General features: G+C 37.4%; 1 protein-coding gene across 4 annotated transcripts in view; it reads right to left on the reverse strand.

Moving 5' to 3' along the window:
* The window catches only part of rptor (regulatory associated protein of MTOR, complex 1), a 238,779-nt gene extending 227,376 nt beyond the window's left edge, over positions 1-11,403 (reverse strand). For all 4 annotated transcript variants that reach the window (XM_026244674.1, XM_026244672.1, XM_026244673.1 and 1 more), the window contains exon 1: positions 10,993-11,403. The gene's annotated coding sequence lies outside the window, so the exon portion shown is untranslated. The remainder of the gene's footprint in view (positions 1-10,992) is intronic.
* Positions 11,404-11,976: the final 573 nt, after the last annotated feature.

An 11,976-nucleotide genomic window follows, 5' to 3' on the forward strand; every position in this document is an offset into this window, starting at 1 on the left:
GACCCGGATAGAGCTTCTCACCTGACACTGATATTCCAGAACTTTTTTTGAGGTCAACAACGATTTGATGAGCGTTACTCTGTCCAAAGTAACACTACAGAGAAGGAAATGTGGTTATCCTTTTCGACCTTCAGAGAAGTGTTAACCAACAGCTGCAGGGTTTGGTTAACAGACTAGTTATCCTCTGCTTTGCCACAGAAGAAGGTTTATCCTCTTCTTAGTCAGAGAAGATTAACAACTATTATAGTGTGTTACCAAGTTGGTTATCCTCTGCGTTGCCAGGGAAGGTTGAATACATTATGATTTGTATTAACTAAGTTATCCTCTGCTCTGTCAGAGACATTCTTGGTATATTCAAAATCGAATGCGATTTATCTGTGACTATGAGGGCGACTTTGCCTAATTGTCAGTAAACTACGGCTCTGTGTAATGAAAGCTGCTCAATCTGAAAACAGGTGATGGTGATTTACTACTAATCATGGAACCGGCTTTACTGATGATAATTTACTGATGATAATCTGCATGATAATTGAATGCGATTAATTGCACAGCCCTAAAAGGTATTACAACATTTTGAGAAGGAATGCTAGGCCGATTCCAACAAATGAGAAAGGTGGACTAGCCACTCCTTTATGGACAGAAATAGAGTTCAAATCACTGTTAGGAAAGCACATGGACTCAGTCAGATTGGATTTGACAAAAAAAAAAAATTATTGCAAATTTGATATTGATCCAGAAAAGGTATAGTCAATTGAAAAACACAAAAAGGTAGTTGGGGCATTTGTCAAAAAGATAAACATTAAAGGCATTATCCAGAGAGAATTTACTTTATCCTTAGCACAAAAACAAGCTCAGTGTATTACTAAATTAAAAGGACACAACAAACAACTACAAACTAGAGTGGCCTGTCTATCAAAAAAAATAACCATAACAAGGCCTCAACCAAAAGTGACTCAAAAGACCAACAGTCAGATGAAAGCTATCCTGATTGACAGTCTTTTTGTAGACTAGAGGACAATAGCAAAATTGGATTGGTGAATAATAATGTAAATGCAGTGGAAGTTTGTAGAGCAACACAAAAGTCTCAGAATAGGGCAGAAGGGGTTGACACTAGGGCTGTCACTTTTTATTCAATATTCGAATATGCATTCGAACATGACATGAATCCGTAATTGAACTATAAATAAAATGCCATGTGTAGCACATTTTTTACAGTCTATGATTTGACTGTTTGTTTTTTTATTTTATTCTTTGCCATCTTATCCAGTAGAGGGCACTCTAGACGTATTGTACAGTAGGCCCATGACTAAATCAAGCGAATAATAGCTAGCTTACGGTGTACATTTTAGGACATCCTCAGACCTCAGTCATCAGTCACTCAGTCACTTAATTGTATGAGACCTGACGATGCCGTTTTGTCCGATGACTAAAGCCTTTTAGTCTGAGGCATGACGCCTTTTCATTTAATGACAGAGGTCTGAGGATGTCCTAAAATGTACACTGTACTAGCTAGTAGCCAGGCATGTCTGTGCGCTCTGAACGTATGTTCTTAATCCAGATCAAGTTGATAGACTGGTGTTTCTTGCAAACAATATTTAGAAATGAATTAGGCTAGGCTATATGCCTTACTCCTGCTGCTGTTTAAGTTGTTACATTATTGTTTGTGCCTGTTCTGAATTCTTTTTTTTTATTTTTCATTTAGCCTAAAGTTGTGGGATATGCATAGTGGCACTTCATATAAGTTGATATTCTAAGTTGATAACCTGCCGTTTCAAATATTAAGTAAAAAATAATAATCCAGATAGTTCTGTTTATGACTCACTGTTAATACATTTGTGATTGAAACTCCATTTTTTATGAGCGGGGGAGGCACATATATATTCAAATATATTCATGTGGAAAGCTAGAGATGTCTCAGACCCTGTCATGGCCTTATCCCTGGATGCAGAGAAGGCCTTTGTTCTTATTTGAGACCCTTAGAAGATTTGGGTCTGGTCAGTATTTACTAAATGGGTTAAATTATTATACACTGGACCCCAAGCCTCAGTGTTGTGTAATGGCATAACATAATTACAATTCAAGTTACATAGGGGCACAAAACAGGGGTGGCCCCTTTCACCCCTCATATTTGCGTTGGTATTAGAGCCTTTGGCTATAGCTATACGCAGTAACCAAAATATTAAGGGCATTGTGGCTGGTCAGCAGGAGCATAAAATACTTCTGTATGCTGAAGATATTTTACTTCTCTCTAGTAACCCACAAATAACAGTACCCACAAAGTGCTCTTTAATTGATAACTTTTGCCAGTTATCAGGTTATAAAATGAATTGGAGTAAATCAGAAATAATGCCTCTGTCTAAAAACCATAATAATGTTAGATGTACAATGGCCATTTAAGTGGGTCTCATGTGGGTTAGTTTATCTGGGAATCAAACTTATACCTGGATTAGATAAAATTATGCAAGTTAACTTTCAACCACCTGCATTGCCACTATCACTTCTGGAGGAATACAATAAAAAAATTTAATCCTTTAGTTGGTAAGGGAAGAAACCCCTTTTTAATCGTACCAAATTATATTCTGCTAAAAGCTCGGGTGGGCTCTCTCTGCCCAGAGTTGATTGGTATCATTGGTCGTTTTCACTTTCGCAGTGGACTAGAATTAATATGCCGCCTAATGTGGCCCCTACGTGGGTACATATTAAAAAGGAAATGTTGGCCCCTTTTCCAACAGAGGCATTCTTGACACAACTTGCCCAACCAATACTTGACCAGAATCCTGTTCTGAGGTTTGTTAGAGAAAGCTGGAAATTGTATCACCAAAACATTAAACAAACCCCATGGCTAACATCTAAAGCCTCGATCTTGTATAATACTAAATTACAAATAGATAAGAAACCTTTCTACTGGACACAGTGGGCCAATAAAGGGATTTGGTTCTTGGACAATCTTTATGAAGGAGAACATGTGGCATCATTTAATCATTTGAAACAAAAGTATAACCTGTCTAACACTGACTTTTGAAAATACCTACAAATAAGACATTGTCTCCTTGTGATTATTAGAAACACCCCTATATTTTAAGCTATAAAATTTTTAACAGGTGTTACTGAACTCCAACCAGGATGGCTAGACTTAAACTAAGAAATGATGATCTGAGCTGGTGATGTAAAGCCGATACAGGTACTATGGTTCATATGTTGTATGAATGTGATAAGGTTAAAGAACTATGGGAAAAGATTGTACATCTCGTTAATAACATCTTCAGCCTTACATTACACAAAAATCCTGGTCTCTGTATGTTGGGTATTTTCCCAGAAGATACAGGCCTCTCCTGGCAACAAAAGAAATGGTGTCATCTAGCTATGGTGTCCGGATGTAGAATCATTCCGAGACATAGGAAATCTGGTTCGCCCTTTTTGTTTGATGAATGGCTGGAACTCATGTGCAATATTGCTATGAACGTGTGATATTTAGAGTCTCAGGACGCCTTGATATGTATATGAAAATATGGGGTTCTTTTCTTGCACTGATTGAGAAAATGGTATAAGGAGATAAATATAACATCAAACATTCTTTGTCTCCTTAAGTGTGTAGGTAAAGTCTAGGATATCTCATGTGTCTAAAACCTAAATATGTATATATTTAATTAGATTTTTATTTGTGTATTTTATTTTATTTTAGGGGAGGGGTAGGAAGGTCATTTGTTAGTTTTTTTTTTTGTTTGTTTGTTTTTTTGTCATACTGTAATATCTATGACAGTCATTATTAAGTTTTATATTGAGTCAGTCCTGTTAGTGTCAACTGTTTTGATCAAGATTGGACTGTTTTGTGTTCAAAAAATAATAAATAAATAAATATAAAAATACAAAACAAAAAAAAAAAGTTTGGGAACCACTGCTCTAGCTCATCCTGACTTATTCTATGAGTTCAGAGATCGACAGATGAGTCCATCATTCAACTGATTTAATTTAAATTTTTATTCACAACACTGATCAGCGCACATAGCCTACAAGATACAGTAAACACGAAAGCTCAAATGTGCTTGCATGACAAGCTAAAACCAATGAATGAAGTTTAGGTCTCATGATTTTTGCACTTACAAACATTAATATATTAATTGAATTTGAATGAATAAAGTGATTAGTAATATCAATTTTACTATTAGTGATATTAAAATAAATGGCATATTACTGCCTATGTGGCAAACTCTAGAGGAGTGGTTTTCAACCTGCCAATTATAATATTGTTAACATATATAAAAATGTCTAAGTCATTACATAATAACAATTTCATATATATAATTAAAGAAATTAAACTAACTTTTAACCCTATTCGAGCTGGCTGATTGGTTTAAGAATAAACCACCAATTTATATTTTTGCTGCATATGCTACAGAACAACAAATTCAAACATGTTGTCAACATGTTTCCTCCTGACTGCTTGCTCTGCTGACTGTCTATCCGCTGCCGAGCTCTGTCTGGATCTGGTTTTCCCGTTTTGCTGAGCAGTGCAGCCAGAGTTATTTTCTGCTCGTTGCCAGTCCATTCTAGGGCTGTGCGATTAATAGAAATAGCTATAAAATCACGATTTGAGCGTGCACAATTTCTAAATTGCTTTACAGCATGATTTTCCGCGGCCCTGACTTCCCGCAGTAGTATGCTATCAGAACCAATCAGAATGCAATAAAAAACAGAACAGAACAGACTGGGCATATGTCTAACTCCAGGTTCATACACTGTGTGATGCGCCTTTTTTCCGTTAACAGATCAGAGCGTTCACACTGCACGCGGTAAAAGGCTAGAAATAAAAACATGCGAAAATAATTAATATCTAGCACATGAGCATAGATAGAGTTGTGAGTGCACAGGATGCAGTTTGAGTGAGAGGAGACACGTTTTAAGTGTTTGCACTCTCTCCGGGCAATAGCAGCGTGTATCTGAGCAAGCACGTTTGGTTTTGTGACAGAGAAAAAGGAAATATGCATGCAAACAGAGAGATTCGCGCTCGTGCATTATTTTGATGTGCTTTCGCATTACCATAACGCACTCTCACTGCTGCTTCTGAACTTACACAGTATACGCACTGCAGACGGAGTAGGCCTATGTGTGAACCTGTATAACAAATCTATTTGTTATACAGAAAATTAAACCATGTTGATCTGTGCCTCTTGAAGAAAGCATGAACCAGGCGATCAGTACATTCTCTAGTCCTTGGACTCCCTTGACCCTGGTTTAAAGAAAATTTAAATGCTTTTTTCTTTACTGTACTTGACAGTATACCAAATTTCTGGACTGCTTATGAGAATAATTGGTAAGACGGCAAAGCCCAGTTATTTGCTGCATTCATGTACACAACCTGCAATTACAAAGGAAAAATAATGCAACAAAAAGAACATAAGTAAATACATTGGGATTGAATGTATTACAAGTTTCTTTTCAATAAACAGGAATCAATTTTCATAAACATCATAGTTAATGGACTGATCTTGATAGTAGATACTAGTAACACTGTAAATCAAATGCAATCATGATGAAACCTGTGTTTTATAGGAACACAGACTAAACTAACCTTCAAATATTACGATGTATCTATTTAAAAGATGGAAGATAAAACACTTTTTAAACACTTCACTGTCATTCATTTAGCTTTATATTGGAAAAAATGACATTGCGATATTTTATTTTTCTGCGATATATATTGCGATATTTTTTCTTACAAACCAAAATGGGGTGAGCACACTTACATTCTCATTTTAAATGATTTAATATGCGCGAGGGAGAGAGAGCAAGACAGCGCTCGTGTTGTTTGAAGACGGCTCGCTCGGTCTCTCTCGCGTGCGCTCTCTGTCTCGCGCCCTCTCTCTCTCTGCCCTATTAAACTTGCATGTGTTTTTCAGTCCTGTCAATGATAAACCTTCACTCTATGATGGATAAGCTGTGCAATTAATCCGCGAATCACATTCGTCAAGGGCTGGGGAGCAGCTGGCATGTACAGTTAATGAATAACAGATCAACTACGACAGCCTACATCGCACATCCTGCGATGTGACTATCGTGGATTCGTACATCGCGATATCGATGCTTAAACGACACATCGTGCAGCCCTAATATATATATATATATATATATATATATATATATTTGGGTGTGTGCATCATTACAGTCTATAAAATATGTATATCTCTATTACAAGACTGCAATCACTAGCAATCAGAAGAGTTCCAGTTAATCAAGTATCTACAAAAGATCTTCTCTATAAACAATGCATTAAATTACATTAAAGACAAAAATAAATTAAACAAGCAAATGAAATGATAACTCACATGTATATGTTCCACTGATGAAGTCATGGGTCAAGTCAAGTGAATTATCATTCATTTTCTAACAGGCGTCCAATACTGACCTCATGAAAAGGGGAATGACCAATGACATTTGAGATAACAACTAAAACAGCAAGCCCTGCCCCACGACTGACAAGTTGTTGAATATTCGTTCTGCTCTAATTATTCGATAAATAAAAATGATATTCAAATTTCGCAAAAAAAAAAAAAAAATTCACAATAAAACCTAATTTGGTCACTTTCTGTGATTATCCACGGCATATTTGAAGATGTATGCAAGCAAAGAAAAGTGAATGAATAAGGGAACATTCACATATCGCGCCTAAAACAATGCTAGGCGTGCCGCTTTCTCCTTCTTTCCAAAGCGCTCGGGCAGAAGCGCTCCTGAGGCATCTGCCGTTGTTAAGCAACAATGACACGCTCTCTAGAAGACGCGGAAATTTCAGCAAAGGATAAATGGATTTGCAGCACAAAAAAAAAAATCGCTTTCAGTAGCTCTGCTACTAAATTTATTTCAAAATGGCAAACCATATACAGCTATGATCAACTGTTCCTTCATCTTGGCTGAGCTTTCAACGTTGTTAAGGGAAAGGATGAAGCTGAGGCATTCTGAAAAGTTTAGATGTTTTTAACTCGATGCGGTGAGGACGCGCCTGGAAAAAACGGGCGCATGGCACCACGTGCACATTGCGACCGCATCGCTTCCATTATGAGAGCGCAACTTGAGTGCGCAAAAGACGTGATATGTGAATGGCCCCTAAGAACTGCGGTCTTCTACAGTACTTCAAATATGTCGTGGAGAATCACAGAAAGTGACCGAATTCAAAGTTTCTAAGTTAAGTGTAGGCTACGTTCTACAATAGCCTAATTGCTGCAGGCTGCTTTACATTTTTTCTTTGTTCACTTTTTTTTTTTTTTTTTTTGCTTTTAATCTGTACTTTTGTTTGTTTGCACACATTGTTAAAGTTTTTCATCTACAAAACACGATGTGTAATGATCAAGCTTATTGTGTGTAAGCTTGTTCAAAATGACAGAAACAATGAATGTTGCTGAAAAATAACGTCACATTAAACTTAATTTAAATAAATGAATATTCGTTTTTTGTGAGCTCAAATATTCGAATGTGATATTTGCAGAAAACGCCCATCCCTATTAGTTTCCCAAATTGGAAAATCCTTTCTGAAAGATCTTCTTGGCACTCTGTAAGGCTAATGTTGCAAAAGCTACCACTGTTGGTCTGTTTTAACTGATGCTGCCTTCACGTGCTACCAGAATGATCATGAATAGGAAAGTGGGAGTTAAAATTGCAATGAAAGCAATGTGAAGTCGACCGCTGGAATTAGTCGAGTTCATAATCACAAGTGGGGCTTAATAAGTTTGTAATGAAATTAAATGAAAGTCGTGACATTTGCCAATTATGGTTACCCATACTCGGAATTGGTGCTCTGCATTTAACCCATCCAAGTGCACACACACAGCAGTGAGAAGTGAACACACAGTGAACACACACCCGTAGCAATGGGCAGCTATAGAGCCAGTGCTCTGGGAGCAACTGGGGGTTCAGTGCCTTGCTCAGGGGCACTTCAGCCTTGGGTATTGAGGGTGGAAGAGAGCACAGCACAGAGACTCGAACCGGCGACCTTCTGGTAACTAGTCCATCTCTCTAACCATTAGGCCACAGCTGCCCCTATAATAGATATGCGATGGCATATCTTTGTAATTCATAAAGTGCATTTTTTATGCCCAGTACAATCTGATGACAGACTTTTAAACGAGTGCATTTTCTGTAAAGACAACAGGCTTGTAATAATAGTGGAGTGTTTATTTGAAGCTCCGCCCTCTTCCCCGGAGCACCACCTCATTTGCAATTAAAGGGGAGACAAGAAAGTGATGCGTTTTGGCTCATATCCTAAAAATTTTAACAAGCTATGAAACATTATCTGTAAAGTATTCAGAGTTAAAACATCATATAAACACTCTGGGGACATCAGAGATTTATTTTACATCTTGTGAAAAGTGCATAATAGGTCCCCTTTAAAGCTCTGCATGTTTGCAGGGTAAAAACATATGATTTTTCACATTGTTCTGAACTCTGAACAAAACAGTTGTATTGAAAACTCTCAGTGTTTGGAAGAAATATAACTTGCCCCGTTAACAGCAGAACACAAAGCAGCTCAGCACTGGACTTCGAACGTGCAGCGCTCATGTTTATTCAGTTAAATCATATTATTAGCCTTTGACGTTTAAATCTTCACAATCAGCCATATCGCAATTCTGGTCTTTCCTTCCCAAATTTAAGACCTCTTGAAATCATAATTAATACTTTTTAAGACCCTGTGGAAACCCTAATATATCACACCATGTCATTATTTATTTGATAAAAATATAACCAAACTTGAAAAGCCATGTGTAACCAAGCTAGGACAACCTTACTGTTAACATAGGATTTAAAAACGGGAAAGTTACGGCCAGGCACTGCTCATCAATTTCTTTATTAACTGATTATCAAGCAAATGTGAGCACCTCTATAAAAGTAGAAGTTTTGGCAGTTTACAGGTCTTCTTTGTGTGTGTTAACACAATGCCAAGGAGGAAAGACATCAGCAGTACAATTAGACTTGGCAACACTGGTTCAGATGGAGCCCCATTTACTACACAGAGCCGTAGCTCACGGACAAGCTACACAAAATCGCTTTCAAAATCGGCAATGAATCGCCTGTGATTTTGAAACCGATTTTGTGTAGATTGTCAGTGAATTACTGCTCTGTGTAGCAAATGGCAACCAGTGTTCCAATTCAGCGGTTGGTTTTCATGTCTGTGGATCTAAGCGACCTCAATCCCATCTGATGTGAGCATAAGTATTGGAACAGTTGAATTTAAGGCAGTTGTAAAACATTAAAAGCTAATATTTAGTTGCAGATCCCTTGCATGCAATCAGAGCAGTGAGTCTGCAACCCATAGACATCACCAGACTCTTGGTCTTATGCTTCGAAATGCTTTTCCTCAGCCTTTAATGCAGTCAATTCCAACTGTTGCTTGTTTTGGGGAGTTTCTGTCTTTAGTCTCCTAATAAGCTGGTGAAATTAATGTTCAGTCAGATTTAAATCTGGATATTGATTTGGGCAATCTAAGGCTTTACATTTATTTGCCCTGATTCAATCCTTGACTGAACTGGCAGTGTGTTTTGGGTCATAGAGTTTGGTGGCATTTTCTTGAATATTGGTAGCCAAGATGATTTTGTACCCTTCCAAATTCATTCTGCTACTACCATCATACATTAAGTCATCATTAAAATGAAGAGGTCCTGTTCTAGAAACATGACACCACCATGACACCACCTCCACCAAGCTTTACAGATAAGGCTGTATGCTTAGGATGATTTGCATTTCCCTTTTTTCTCCACACTTTAGCTTTCCAACCACTTGGATCACTTTAGGTTAATCTTTGTCTCATCGGTCCATCAACTCAGATTCAACAAGAATCCTGCCTTTCTATTTTTGATGGGACGATGTTATCTGTGAGTCTGGCCAGTCCTTCAAATGGCGGAGTCATCATCAGAGGTTATGCAGCCGTCTAGAAGTTGCACTGACTAAGCCAGCTGGTTGCTCTTGAGACACTCATGCAGTAATTTGATGCTAGGTGTCACAGTGACGTGCTGTTCCCATGGTCTCAAGTCAGGCAAAATTTCTTCAAAATTCACAGCTTCAAGTCAAACGCCGATCAACCTACGCAACACCACTTAAGTCGAACATAGTTTAATGCTAGGTGTTGGCTTTAGAGGTATTGGTTACAAAAGCAATTTAATCAATTAAACTGATCAAGCATTCGATAAGTCCTAAATACCGTATCCAACTCATAACATTTAGACTGGAAGTTAGCTTATATCATTTAAAATAATTTTACTGATGACCCAGTCCAACACAGAAAAACAATCGATGGTGTACATTTCGAACAAAACTACCTGTTTGTAGCTTATTCAGTGGATAAAGGGGGACCTTTAAGAGAAATCAAAATAATAAAAAAAAACAAATATTTAATCAAAATAATTTAAGAAAATAATTTCCGAACTAGCATTTGGTGCCACTGGTGGTGCAGAATAAAGTGTACTGGTAAATGCATAGGCTCACAGATTTCAACTGCAGCTCTCATAGTGACACTAAAGTTTAAAACGATTCTGTACCAAGACTCCAGACACGAATGTTGAGATAGTCTGCATGTACTAGAGACAAGAGAAACAACACTGAATTCAAAAAACCTTAAATTAAGACTTTTAAAACCACAAAACTAAGAACTGGAGAATTAAAAAATTGAACTGAAAGTTGCCAACTTATCAGTCTACCACACTGAAAGTCGTTACATTCAAACCAATCACAACAGAATTAAAGAGCAGTGCTTCTTGCTGTGCAAGAATCTGCTGCTTTCACCCAATAGTCACGCATGTTCAATAGAAAATACCATGGTAATATAATTTCTGACTAAATACCATGATCACTGCAGTTACTGTTATATTGAAAGACCAACATTATCTCGTTATTGATGACAGTTGCGGCTAATACAAGAGTACAACCGTTTAACTAAAGTAAATATGGTACTTTGGTACCATGGCGAATTGTTGAAGAGAAACTGGGCGGCTGTGTGAATTGTACTCTCACCTCTTATCGGCAGAGTTCTGCAAAGCTCGAGCTAAAGATCCGCTGCGTCCGGCGGACGATCACACAGATCAACTCCCGTCAGCAGCTTAAATGCAGCGTCCACAGCCTGTAGAGATCTGCAGGCGCTGGATCAAGAGGTGTTTGCAGGGTGATCTGAGATGGCTCTCCTTTTGGTTCTGGGTCAGGCGCAGCGGCCCGTCATCATCCTCAAACACACACTCTGCGTGAGCCACGGCAGGCGGGGGATACTTTAATCCTACGGTCTTTTTCCGTGCTTTTTATGTTGTTTTTAATGATGGATCAACACAGTAGACCTCTGGCTAATTTTAATCAGAACTTCCAGCCGAGACAGTTTCTCAACATTTGTGCAAGGGCGCCGCCATCTTGAGGTGTACCCAGAATGCACCGCGCATTTGTGGGCGAGGCTATGTCTGAGGACGTCAACGAACACGTCACCTCGTTATATATATATATATATATATATATATATATATATATATATATATATATATATATATATATATATATATATATATAAACCTATTATAAATTATAAAAAAAAAACCATTATATATTAGTGAGCTGTATTGTTTTTATATATATATATATATATATATATATATATATATATATATATATATATATATATATATATATATATATATATATATATATATATATTTATATAATCACTTCCAATAAACAGACAACACACAGTGAATTACAGGTCAGTGTTACATTTTCATATTTACCCAGCAATTATGTTGACCACAAGGCTATCCTTGTTTTACAAGGTTAAGTCTGTTCATTCCAAAACTCCTCTGCTGCCTAGCTCAGTTTTAATGTCTTGAATGGTAGGAGGTTTCCAGGTAGTCCTGGAAAATTAGAAGCAAAAGAGAAAACAGGAGCAAAACATCCATATGCTTCATTCAGTGAATTAAGTCATACCACTTACCATTGTTAGTGGTTCCATTTTTGTATGTA

Source organism: Carassius auratus, unplaced genomic scaffold (assembly GCF_003368295.1).
Source record: "Carassius auratus strain Wakin unplaced genomic scaffold, ASM336829v1 scaf_tig00006882, whole genome shotgun sequence".
In the NCBI taxonomy this organism is placed as follows: Eukaryota; Metazoa; Chordata; class Actinopteri; order Cypriniformes; family Cyprinidae; genus Carassius; species Carassius auratus.